The following is a 13,120-nucleotide window of genomic DNA, read 5'->3' as shown; positions in this document are numbered from 1 at the left end:
TGCTATGAATTCATCTTCACCACTTGTCTTCGTCATTGCCGTAGTCACTTGTCTGTTATACTGAGAAGTTGCACTTTTAAAACCAGTTTTAGGGAACCCATCCAGTGGTTAGGGCTCGGTGCGTTCACTGGCGTGGCCCGGGTCCGGTCCCGTGTGGGGACTCAGACCCCGCACGCTGTGTGGCGTGTGGCTCCCGCGTGTCTCGTCACTGTGACACTGACCAGCCACTTGCTTAAGGTGCTGCTTGCCAGCCGTGGTCACTATAGGGTCACTCATTCCCCATGTATTTATTAGTTTATACTATATAACGAGTATGGAATCATTTCTGTATCCAGTGAGTTATAATTGATTATCACGGTTATTCCTTTAGATGCTTAAGCATCTCAGGTGTGGCCATCAGGATCCCCTTCAAGCTGACTCCTGTCTTCTCAACATGTCTCCCCTATACGTGGCCTTTCTCTTTATCTTCTGGCACTGCAGGCCAGTGCAGTTTTGTCTCGTACTTGTCATTACTCTGGCCCTACTTCCCTTGAAGTAAAGTCGCTCAGTCGTATCCGACTCTTTGCGACCCCATGGACTGCTCCGTCCATGGGATTTTCCAGGCACGAGTACTGGAGTGGGTTGCCATTTCCTTCTCCAGAGGATCTTCCCCACCCAGGGATCAAACCCAGGTCTCCCGCATTGTAGGCAGATGCTTTACCGCTACTTTCCTTAGTGGAACACTGTTTTAAAACTAAGATTTGAGGGCTGTGTGCTCAATACTATTGTGGAGCCACTGGTCCCCGGTCATCTCAGCAGTCAGAGTTTGGGAATATTTGCGTGTGAGTACATGTATGCACATACCTGTGTGCCCATGACATCTAAATGTATTTCTGTATCCATATTGAAAACCACGAATTTATCCCGAACCTCCATTTCAGACTGACAGCACAGGGTGCCTTTTGTTTTCTCCCTTCCCACGTTTGTAATTTTCTTCTCAGATAGTGAGACTTGTGGCTCCATTGTCCTCAGTGGAACAGTCCACAATTGGAACAGTTTGTTCCTCTTGGACCTGCTTGAAATTTCTTAGTAAAAAAAAAAAAAAGTAAAATTAGTAAGAGTAAGGGGTACTCTTACTGCTAAATATTTATATAGGCATTTTTATGTCTCTCTTTCCCCAATATGGAGAGTACAACTATTCATTCCATATATAGATGGGCTCCTAAAGTTTTGCAAATTTATAGTCCTAAGCCAGCCAAACTCATACTACAGAGAACTTTTTTTTTAAAGACATATATTTTAAATTTTTATTGGTGTATAGTTGATTTAAAAGTGAAAGTGAGAGTCACTCCATTGTGTCCGACTTCTTGCAACCCCCATGGACTATACAGTCCATAGAATTCTCCAGGCCAGAATACTGGAGTGAGTAGCCTTTCCCTTCTCCAGGAGATCTTCCCAAACCAGGGATCAAACCCAGGTCTCCCGCATTGCAGGCGGATTCTCTACCAGCTGAGCCACAAGACTGATTTACAGTGTTTTGTTAGTTTCAGGTGTATAGCAGAGAGACTCAGTTACACATGCACGTTTATCTACAAAGAGCTGTTTTATCCATAGAGTGCCCTGTGGTCACTGGCATATTTGTGCCACTGTTTACCGGACAGCCTGTGTATTATGAGAAAAGAATTATTTGCCTGGTTCAGAGAAATGAGGGAGAAGAGACTCTGATTACCCTCATCTTCTATTTCCACATTCTTTTCCCTGTGAATTGTAGCCGATCCGTGGCTTTCGTTATCACTAGTCACAAGACTCCCAAATCTCCGTCTTCTCTGGATCTCCACTCACACGTGAGCCCGGATTTCGAGTCTGTGATGTAGCCCCCGGAATACACATTTTATTAAGCTTTCCTGCTGACTTTAATGCTGGCTTATAGCCAGCTAACTGCTTCTTACCCACAGAGAACACCGAGAGTATCAAGTGTGCACAAAGCCGTATTGCTTCTGTTCTTGGTTCAGCACCTGCGAAAGAAGGTAAGTAAGCCTGTGCAGTGGCCCTGGCTCCTCAGTTGATTGCAGAGGGCGGAATCTGGAGTGGTTTCATTACAAGGATACCTTCACATCAGGTCTCCCATAAAAAATAAGGGAGAGGGGAGAGTCTACTGAACTGTGGATAAAAACGCCTAAGCTGGAATTATACACGATCTTGATATTTCCTCACAAGGCTCACCTTGAGCAAACGAGCACCTGTATCGTGCTGGTAGAACATGGAATGGTCCCAATCCTGGGGAGAGGTAGAATTTTAAGGAAGGAAAAGGATCTTAACCCGAAAGTAAGAGTTCTAAACTTTTTTTCTCTTCCCGTGGTAATAAAACTAGCTTAGCACTTTTCTTTTTGAGGGGAAAAGAGCTTTGAATCATGAATGCCCTCTACAGCTGGCTGCACCATATGCAGTATTCAAAAGACAAGAACTAGCTAATCATAGAGAACCAGCGGCAGCTAAACAGCCCTCTGCCGGCTTCCAAAGGGCTTGTAATTGAGTGCAGATGGCCCCGGCAGGGTGGGTACGCGTCCCTGCTGACTCCTCTCACCCCAGAGGGCCAAGGCGGGCTCGTGGAGCCTCCGCCCTGATGGTGCCCTCGTCGGGGCTGCTGAGGACAGAGGGGGAGGCGGGCGGGGTGGGAGCCCGATTGGCCGCCTGCTGCCCAGCCTGCCCTCAGCCGCACGAGCAGACCTTCAGGCCGCAGGGCGTAACTTTGATGAGTCCAGAATCTCGAGATGACAGAAGGCCAGGGGTAAGGGAACAGGGTTGGGAGTTCTTTATAACCATCCAAAGAGCCTCACTGTGTAGTCTGCAGGTGGCTGCGGGGTGCCCAACCTCCCGGAGGAAGAGTGTGATGGAAATGCACAGCCTGCTTCTTGCAGGGAGCCGCCTCTTGGGTGGGGCCCGCCGCTGGCCCCCCCTCTCCTTCCCATCTCTTCCCCAGCTGCTCTCTTCAAAGGCATTCTGGTCGTCATCTTCATACCATTCAAAAAAGCCTTTCTGACTTTTCTGGCTAAATAGAAATCTAAACAAACTTCAGTCTCATGCAAAAAAGCTTTTCCAGCTAAACAGAATTCTAAACAAGTTTCAGTCCGCTTTTAGTGTCAGAGCCGGTGAACTGGGAGTAGGTAACACAGATAATCCCACATTGATGTCGTCTGTGGAATATGAAAGAACCCCCCCACACACACACCTCTTTTCGTCCCTAGTCGTTCCTTCCACATGCATCCACCATGTCCAGCTGACAGCAGGAAGTTCATGTCTTTCTAAAGACTTGTGTCTCTTCCTCTTACACGATACGCTCCAGCCAGAGCTGCAATAAAATTCTATGCGGTGCGTTTTCTGTCTTTTTCTTCCCTGAAGCTGGACATGTGTTCCTATCCCCTCATGGTGTTCCTTGTTTCTGTGAGGACCCGCCTTTCTTCAGATGCGCACTGCTGACTTTTCAGACTGATTCCTGGGTTCCCCTTTACACCTCTGGCCCCATGGCCGTCTTTCCTGTGGGACACCAGAACACGTGGAAGAACAGCTCCAGGCCTCTGCCACACAAATGGGCTGCCATCTCCATGGTTGGAGTCCCGGGCCCCAAAGGAGTTAGGGCTGAGATTGGATCGCTGCAGGCTTGCTCACCCTGCACAGGGAAATGTGAATCTGGTGAGCCTCTCCGCTCAGGTGCGTCCCCCTTGCTGCCGGAGGAGCCCCTGCACTCGCTGGCCCTCGTCCTGGCCTCCATGGTGGGCGGAGAATGGCACGGTCCTGGCCCAGCTGTCAGGGTCTTCAGGCTTGAGCCTCTGCCGCTGGCTGGGACCCAGTGGGAACCGTAACCTCGGCTGACACGGAGGGAAGGCAGGTTTGCCGCTTGGCTGCTCTGGAAGCTGTGCTGAATCCCTGCCCATCTGTTCTCCCAGCTGAGCCAAGGCCAGAGCTGTCTAGCTCTTGCCAACCAGGGGATGACACGGAGCGTGGAGTCCTGCAGCCCCTGTCCTCGCTGCCCTCTGCAGCCCCTCTCGTCTGCCAGTTGGACTCCCCGCAGGGAGATGGCCCTGGGCTCACACCTGCTGTTGGTCCACAGATGTTCGTGAGTCTCTGCCTTCTGTGTTCGTCTTTTTCCAAAAGCGGCCCTGAGCTGGGTGCCAGCACCGTCACCACCACCGCCCTGCTGTAGCTCTGCACAGGTCCTCCTGGCTGCCTCTCAGCTGTCTCGTCTTTGTAAAGTGGGGGACAACCCCTGCCATCCTGACAGGGATGCGAGAGACGGTGGCAGACACTGCTTCTATTTGGCCTGTGCTTGCCTCCTACTTCCCTAGTAATGGGACCCTGGGTTTTACTGGGTGACCAGAGTGCCCGATCCCCGTGGTGGTAAGGTGTGGCCAGAGAAGCAAGCATTCAACTTTGGAGCAGATTCTTAGGAGAGCACTTTGAGAAGAACACCTCTTTTGCCTCTTGTGCTTCCTGTTTCCTGCCTGGAACACAGAAGTGACGGTCGAAGCTCCCCAGGAAGATATCCTGTGCCCATCTTCTGTGCCCAGCAGATGGTGGCGCCGAAAGGCAGCAGGAGCCTGGCTCCCCAGCCGCATCCCAAAGCTGCCATCACAGCTCTGCGTGTCCTCCTCCCTGCAGCCTCTGCTGTGAAAACCTGAACCCTCGTTTGTTCCAGCCGCCGAGGCCAGGCTCTATCGTCCACAACTCCTAACTGCTGCAGAGGACAGAAATGGGATCATGAGTCCCGGGGGCCAAAGGCCTGCCTGTTCTTTTCTTGATCTCGTCTCTGCAGTAACCAGCATAGGGACTGTGCTTCAGGGCTGGTGTCCGGCACTTGGTGGGATATGGGCGCTAAGGTGTCGCTGGTTTGGGGCCATCGCTTTCATCTTCTCCAATCCAACTGGGTCCTTAAGAAAGAGGGAAGACACGTGTCTTCTCACAGGGCTTATGGAGACATGGTAGGACACAAATACCTGGCAAGAACGCAGACTTCAGCTCTCTGCGAGCTGGTGATCGCCTGTGTTTCGTTTCTTCAGGTGTGTTTCAGAGCAACATTAGGAAATGAAAGGTTAGGACTAGAGAGGTCTCATGACCCAGTCTGCCACTTGACCGTGAGTTGCCTGCCTGTTCCTTGTCTCTTAGAGGCGTTCTCAGCCTCGGGTGAATGTTTCAAGGATGAGCTACTCCCTGTGGCTTTTCAGTCCCCTTTGCTCACTAGGGACTGAAACTTCCACCCATCGGTCCTCGCTCTGAAGTGCAGGTCTTTCTCTTCCACTTGTTACCTCTCAGCAATTTGAAGACGTTTCAGTTTGAAGTGAAATGACGATTTGAAGACATACACTGTGTCCTCCATGAGACTTTTTTTACCCAGTCAATTATCCTAAGTTCCTTCAATGAATTTTTTTTTTCTTTCGTTAATCTTTAGTTTTGGTCTTCTTTTTAGAAAACAACCCACGCTTATTCGGCAGACAAGTCAAACAGTGAAAACCAATGAAAGTACACCCACTTGGTGGCAGCGATTACCATCTTGGTATGTTTCCTCTCAGTTTCCTTTCTGCATTAATAATTTTAACAGCCAACAGTTTATACAGAGAGACCCTTGCATTAAAAGGTGGTCTTGTCACCCGTCTGTTGAGCATGGCGCCTGGCACATTACGTGCTGGAAACTCTTCTGAACTCTTTACATGAATTAAATCAGTTCATCCTCACACACTCTTCTGAAGCAGGCACGATCATTTTCCCTATTCTGTAGGGGAAATTAAGGCCTAGCTATGTGAAGGAACTTGTGCAGTCAATAACAGCTAAGATTTGAGCCCAGATAGTACGATTCCTTCAAATCCACATCATTTTTCACTAGATCATTGCTTCTCTAAAGCAAAAACCAAGAAAAAGCACTCAATACACTATCTATTGTTATTGTTATTATTACCCTTTTAAAGGAGAGATTTGAAATTGTTGAACTCTTAAAAAGACTGAGGAGAATATAATACTTTCCTGACTGGGGTGCAGGGAGGTGTTATGAACAAACACTAATGAACTTGTTCTGTATACCATCCTTCTGGATTGCATGACATTCTAAAGGGCAATCTATGCTTCTGAGAAGCTTAATATCTCATATAGCAGAGGATTATTGAAGGCATTATTTTTTACCTTGTTTGTTTCTCTGTTTATCCTTGGTCCATCAAACTTTACCCAGAGAAATTAAATTTTTAATATCAGGCCAAATAAAAATTAAGAAGATACCTTTTCTTGAAACATGCACTTGCATGGAAAAGTGGTTAAAATCATGAGCAGTGGAACAAGGCTGCCTGACCTGAAATCTTTGCTGATTTCTAGTTGTGTGATTTTTGGCAAATTCCTTAAATGCTCTGTGTCTCAGTTGCGGCATCTGTAAAATGGGCATGTTAATAATAATACCTGTCTCTAGAATTGTTACAATAGTGAAGTTACTTAATCCATGCAGCACACTTAGAACACTCCCTGGCACATAGTCATTGCTCAGTCAGTCTTAACTTGTAGTACAAACAGACCTTCCCTCCCACTTTTATACGAAGCTGCTGCTGCTGCTAAGTCGCTTCAGTCGTGTCTGACTCTGTGCGACCCCATAGACGGCAGCCCACCAGGCTCCCCCGTCCCTGGGATTCTCCAGGCAAGAACACTGGAGTGGGTTGCCATTTCCTTCTCTAATGCATGAAAGTGAAAAGTGAAAGTGAAGTCTCTCAGTTGTGTCCAACTGAGCGACCTCATGGACTGCAGCCCACCAGGCTCCTCCGTCCATGGGATTTTCCAGGCAAGAGTACTGGAGTGGGGTGCCAGCTAGAAGGAAACAAAAGTCGTCGTGCATCAGCTGTCATTTCGGTTTACAACCCTTACTCTTTTTAAGTAAATTAAAAATTTTGAGAGAGGGAGTGCTTCAAAAACTCGTTGTGGAGATTTTACTCAGCAAATTTCAGGGCTTAAGGACGAGGGGGCGTTAGAGCTTAATGAGTTATAAACACCAGGTGGCGCTGTAAACAAGCCCAGTAACAGGCTCTTGGCCTCCCCTCTCGGCCTCTGAGAGGCTGCTGTCCTGTGAGACGAAAAACCCAGGCCTCTTTTTTTTTAAAAAAACAAAAACATTTCCAACACAGAGGAAATATGGAAATTCAAAAACAATTTTACAAAATCTTGTGCTATAATTTAATTGATTATGAGTTATCACCTTTTAAAAACGATCCCACAAATAGCATATTTATGTCAGGAACTAGGTTTTATAGAGCAGTGCACATTGTTTTAAGAAATGGAAAATCACTGCCAGGTGCAATCCATAATTAAACTCACAAATAAAACTGTTAAAAATTAACATTTTAAACACAAACCCCAAATTATAATAACTCGGCGAGTAACTTCCTTTGGAAATACAACCAAATCTGTATATATGAGGCCCAGGTCACACGGTCCCCGGCTTCTCCTGCAGCAGGCTCTGGAGGATTGAGCACAAGATTTAGGATTCTGGTGGCTTGTTGGAGTCTTCCTTCTAGAGGGTAAGAGTTTTCCTTGGAGAGAAAACCGCGGGGTATTTTCCTGGTCTCTTATCCACCTACGTCTTCCGGGCCTGGCTTGTCCCTGCCTTCCTTCTTGAGACTGCCCGCTTCCCCACCCGCCCCAGAGCAGATGTGCTCTTTACACGTCCTCCCTCTTTGGTCCTCCTCTCAGGAGATAAAAAGACGGCAGGAGGCCATGGGGAAAAGAGAAGGGAATTAATGTTTATTGAACACCTCCTGTGGGCCAAGAACTGGCCTGGGTGCTTTACCCGCATCATCTCACAACAACTGTAAAGCTGGTGTCTGTCCCCATATTGTGGGGGAACATTCATTGAGAAGGTGGATATCTAAGTCTTCCAAAGTGAACCAGCTTAGTGGCCAACGCCACGGGTTTTCCCTGTCATCCCCATGCGATTGAGAAGGCCAGGGCCAGCGGCTCAGATGGAGGTGAAACTGCAGAGGGTTCTCTCTTCCAGCCAGTGGCCATGTCTGGTCCACTCTGTCAGCGCAACACCTCCTAAGCATGAACGCAACTCCCTTCCCACATTTTTACTTAGTTCAGGCCTCTGTTAGCCTCTTCCTGGTATAGCCCAGACTTTGGAACCTGCTAGCTTAGGCTTCAGTCCCAGATTTACCTTTTACTGGGTGTGTGACCTTTGGCAAGTTGCTTGCCATTGTCTCACCTCCGTTTCCTTATTTGTAATATGGAGATAATGCCGTCTTTCTTCGGGAGTGGAATTACGCAGATGAAATGACGTAAGTACTTGTAGATCTCATGAAAGTCCTCTTCCCTCCCTTTTGCTTGGACTGCCTGTTGATTCATCCATGCTGCACGTAGGCACCGTGCACCCACCATGTGCCCGAAATTCTTTGGGGCGCGTAGGACAGACCTGCTTCCTGCATTCAGGGAATTAGAGTGCATGCGGGAGACAGAAAAGAAACAACTAGAAGCTAGATTAAAATACAATTTCAGGTGGTGGCTGGAAGAAAATGGAGCAAGGTCAAAGCGCTGAGATCTTTGGCCATCCTGTTTCCTTTGCACAGAATGCCCAGTCACCACTGTTGAACTCGTACTCCTCTTTGAAGGCCCCCTTCAAATGATCATCTCAGTGAAATCATCACAATTCACTATCAGATTCAATCATGGCCTCTCTATGAGGCTGAGGACAACCACTGTCTTACTCCTCGTTGCGTTTTCCAAACCACCCCCCACCCCCAAGAAAAGCTCCTTGGAGGTTGCGCAGAGGAAAGTTGATCCTGTCACTCCGAGTAACTACCGTACGTGCCAGTCTGAGGGTAGCAGATCCTCAGGTGGCTTGGAGAGAGGGAAGAGAAGGGGAGCAGATATACAGGGGCCAAAGGAACAGCCTTCCAAACAGATGACACAGTGAGGCGTCCGCACTGCGCGTGTGTTAGAGGCAGGGATGAAGGCCGACAGGAGGGACCGACAGTGCTTCGGAATCTGCCTTCTGCCAGGGAAGCAGGTTCCATCCCTGGTCAGGGAACTAAGCCTCCACATGCCATGGGGCAGCTAAGCCTACGTGATGCAACTACTGAGTCCGTGAGCCACAGCTAGAGAGCCCGCACGCTGCCATGGAGACCCATCACAAGCCAAAAACACAAACCCAGCAAAAACACCCAGACATTTATTTTCAATTCTGGAAGCTGAACATCCAAAATCAAGGTGTTTTCAGGTTGGTTTCTTCCGAGGCCTCTGTGTTGGGCTTCTGGGTGACTGTTTTTTCTCTCTGTGACTCCATACGGCCCATCTGTGCCGATGTCCTCATCTCTTCTTCCTATAAGGATGTAAATGTAGTAGATTAGGGCCCACCCTGATAAAACCCATTTTACCTTCACCAGCTTTTTAAAGTCTCTGTCTCCAAGTTAGTTACATTGTAAAGGACAAGGGGGTTAGGACTTCAACATATAAATTAAAGGGGAAACACAATTCAGCCCGTAGCAATAGCAGGTAGTCATACCCACTTTCTGCCCCGACCTTAATCCACATATAGATTCACCAGACTACCTGGAAGGGGCCACACCTCCAGGAGAAAATAGCCCCTGGGAAGCATAAATACAGGTCTCTGTAGGTACCCTTACTAGAAGGGGAAGTTGAGAATCTGTCTCTTTTCAACAGGTACGCTTGCTACTTCTGCACTGGGCCATGGGCTTCCCAGGTGGCGCTAGTGGTAAAGAATGCCTCTGCCAGAGCTAGAGACATCAGAGATGCAGGTTCTATCCCTGGGTGGGGAAGATCCCCTGGAGGAGGGCATGGCAACCCACTCCAGCATTCTTGCCTGGAGAATCTCATGGATAAAGGAGCCTGGCGGGCTAGAGTCCACGGGGTCACAGAGAGTTGGACACGACCAAGGCGACTTAGCACGCTGGGCCTCCAGGTGGGCGAGCAGCCAGCCCTGTCGGTCTCCGTCCGCCGACCCCCGCCCCACTCTTCGAGATTAGCCCGGGAGAAGCACTCTCACGCTCTCGCTTCCTTTCTCTAACTCTTCTAAGAGCAAGTTTGTGTTTGCAAAAGGCAGCAAGTATTTTGCTGCAGAAAAGTAGCCAAGTAAGAAAACAATCATTAAGAAACTACGTTATTAAGCCAATAGTGGGAAAAGCTGGGTCCTAAAAGATGGGTCCTAGGGTGGGGTTGTTACGAGGGCACCAGGAAAGGGGGAAAGGCTAAATTGGTCCACATGGTTGAGTCTGGATGGACAGCATCTGTGGTCTCCTCAGCGGGTGTCTCAGGCTTTCCTGTGGGTGCCGATGACGGGGAGTCCCAGCAGATGGGAAGTGACCATGAGAAAGCATTCCCTCTCCCAGACTCTCCCTGGTGGGCTGCTGGGAGGCAGCGGCTGCTTTGGCTCTGAAAACCACAGCTCCTGTTGGCCACCCTCTGCTGCTACAGCTCACTCTCTGGAGTCCCTCCTCTTGCCCACGGGACACCCCACCTGGTTAGTTCCCCTTTCTACGTCTTTGGGATTTGACCTGTCATTAATCCGTCCTTCAGGGCTCATCTGGGGCTTCCCAGGTGGTGCGGTGGTAAAGAATGCGCCTGCCAGTGCAGAAGAAGCAAGAGGCATGGGTTTGATCCCTGAGTCAGAAAGATCCACTGGAGAAGGAAAGGGCAGCCCACTCCAGTATTCTTAGCTGGAAAATTCCAAGCACACACACACACACACACACACACACACGACTCATCTGAATGTTTGCGTGGTTTCCTCTCAGGACTCACCTATGTGCTGTGCTTGGTCGCTCAGTCGTGCCTGACTCTTTGCAACCTTTCAGACTGTAGCCCACCAGGCTCCTCTGCCCATGGGATTCTCCAGGCAAGAATACTGGAGTGGGTTGCCATGCCCTCCTCCAGGGGATCTTCCCAACCCAGGGATCGTACCCAGGTCTCCCACATTGCAGGCAGATTCTTTACCATCTGAGCCACCAGGGAAGCCCCTCCTATGTGCTAGGTACTGCTGTAAATATAAATGTACATCCTCTCTCTTTTCTTTTTAAAAAACTTTATTGAGATATAGTTCACATACCATACAATTCACACACTTAAAGTATATAATTCAGTTGTTTTTTAGAATATAAATGGTTATATGGAAACATCACTGTGGTCATCTTAGTACATTTCATCAACTTTACAAAAAAACCCATATCCTTTAGCTCTAAACTCCTTTAGCAACCACCACTTCTCAGCCCTAAGCAGCTACTAATCTACTCTCGGGAGATTTCCCTGTTCTGGACATTTCATTTGAAAAGATTATACAGCATGTGGGCTTTTGTGATTGACTTCTTTTGTGTAGCATAATGTTTTCAAGATTCTTCCACATTACAGCATGTGTCAATACTCCATTCCTTTTTGTGGCTGAATAATACCTCATTATGTGGTTATACCATATTTTGTTTATCCACTCGTCAGCTGATAGACATTTAGATAGTTTACACGTTTTGCTATTATGAATAGTGCTTCTGTAAATCCCCTGGAGAGGGAAATGGCAACCCACTCGAGTATTCTTGCCTGGAAATCCCATGGACAAAGGGATTGCAAAGAGTTAGCAACTAAACAGCAAACACTCAGGTACAAGCTATTGTGTTTTCATTTCTCTTAGAGTAGAATTTCTGAGACGTGTGGTAAATCTACGTTTAACCATTTGAAGAACTGCCAGACTGGTTTCCAAAACAGCTGACCCATCTCACATCACATTCGGATGTAACGTGATCAGATTTCTCTGCATCCTCACCAACAGTTGTTATTATCTGAACTTCCAGTTCTAGCCATCCAGGTATGAAGTAGCAGCTCCTTGTGGTTTTGATTTACATTTATCTTGTACCCAGTGATGCCATACACTCTTCAGTGTGCTTTCGCATATATATCTTCCTTCATGCTCTCACTACTTTATGAAGTAAGTGGATTATTATCTCCATTTTACAGATGATAAGACTGAGGCACAGTGAGGTGAAGGGACTTACCTAACGTATAGAGCTGGTGAGGGTTAGACTAGGATATGAACTCCAGCAGGCAGCCTTCATGTCCCTAAAACCACTATACCACACTGCCTTGCATAAGAGAGCAAGAGGATTTAGGAGCTAGCAGGGCAATAGGGCAGTGTGGCCAAGGGACTTTCACTATTCAATTTTAAATAGTTTCTATTGCTGCCTGTAAATCTCTTTCATCTCCTTGTGTGAATGGTTATTTTATGGAAAGGGGACCAAGTTCTGCTTCCATGTTTGGGTTAAAGCCGGGTGAAATGAAGGAACAGTCATAAGAGGTAGGTAGACAACACGAACTCAGCAGGGGCAGAAAGTGAGAGCCAGAGATGGGCGAGATCGTATACAGCCCCTAATAGTTCACAGAAATCTGGGAGGGGGCTCCCACTTTGGAATAATGCAGACATTTCAAACAGACCTTATCTGGATCTGAAGGGACTGGGAGACCCCAGCTAGGTTTCATTGATAAAGTTGTTTAATGGAAGTTTGGCCAAAAGTGTCTGTGGTATCTCTGCCTCCTCCCCACTTAACCCCACCCAGTTCTTATCCTTTCATCCCAATGGACATGTGGGTGCCGAAGCCCACTCTCCACCCCTTCTCTGTTTGATTCAACAATGAACACACTGGCCTTTGTTTCTGACCTTGAAGAGACTGTACTGTCAGCTTCATTCTCTAAAACCTTTCTAAAAGAGGGACTTATAAAAATTCAGAGAAGTTAGAGGACACCCCATTTAGAAGCTTTCTTCCTTCAAATTCATACCAGGAATCTTCTCCCTTTTGGTCCAGGTGCTCCCATCCCTATCTTTCACACACACACACACACACACACACACACACACACACACTCCTCCTGATTCACTGCCAGACTGCCTGATGATTCTCTCTGATGTCAGAAGCCAAGCAAAGTAACAATAAGGAAGGAATGAGTCTGTGAATCAGATGATATTTTCTGAATTTCCATCTGTATCCCCAGCATCTGTCTGCTGATCTATCAAGAGGACCAGTGATGGTTTAGGGATGATGGACAGTCCTCTGAGGAAGCAGTGCCAGGGGCATGATGAGCAGAAATGCTGAACAAGATGCTGGCTGGAGGGGAAATCAATCTCCCA

Source organism: Bos taurus, chromosome 16, assembly GCF_002263795.3.
Source record: "Bos taurus isolate L1 Dominette 01449 registration number 42190680 breed Hereford chromosome 16, ARS-UCD2.0, whole genome shotgun sequence".
In the NCBI taxonomy this organism is placed as follows: Eukaryota; Metazoa; Chordata; class Mammalia; order Artiodactyla; family Bovidae; genus Bos; species Bos taurus.
The sequence above is the reverse complement of the archived record's forward strand: the minus strand, read 5'-3'. Positions refer to the sequence as shown.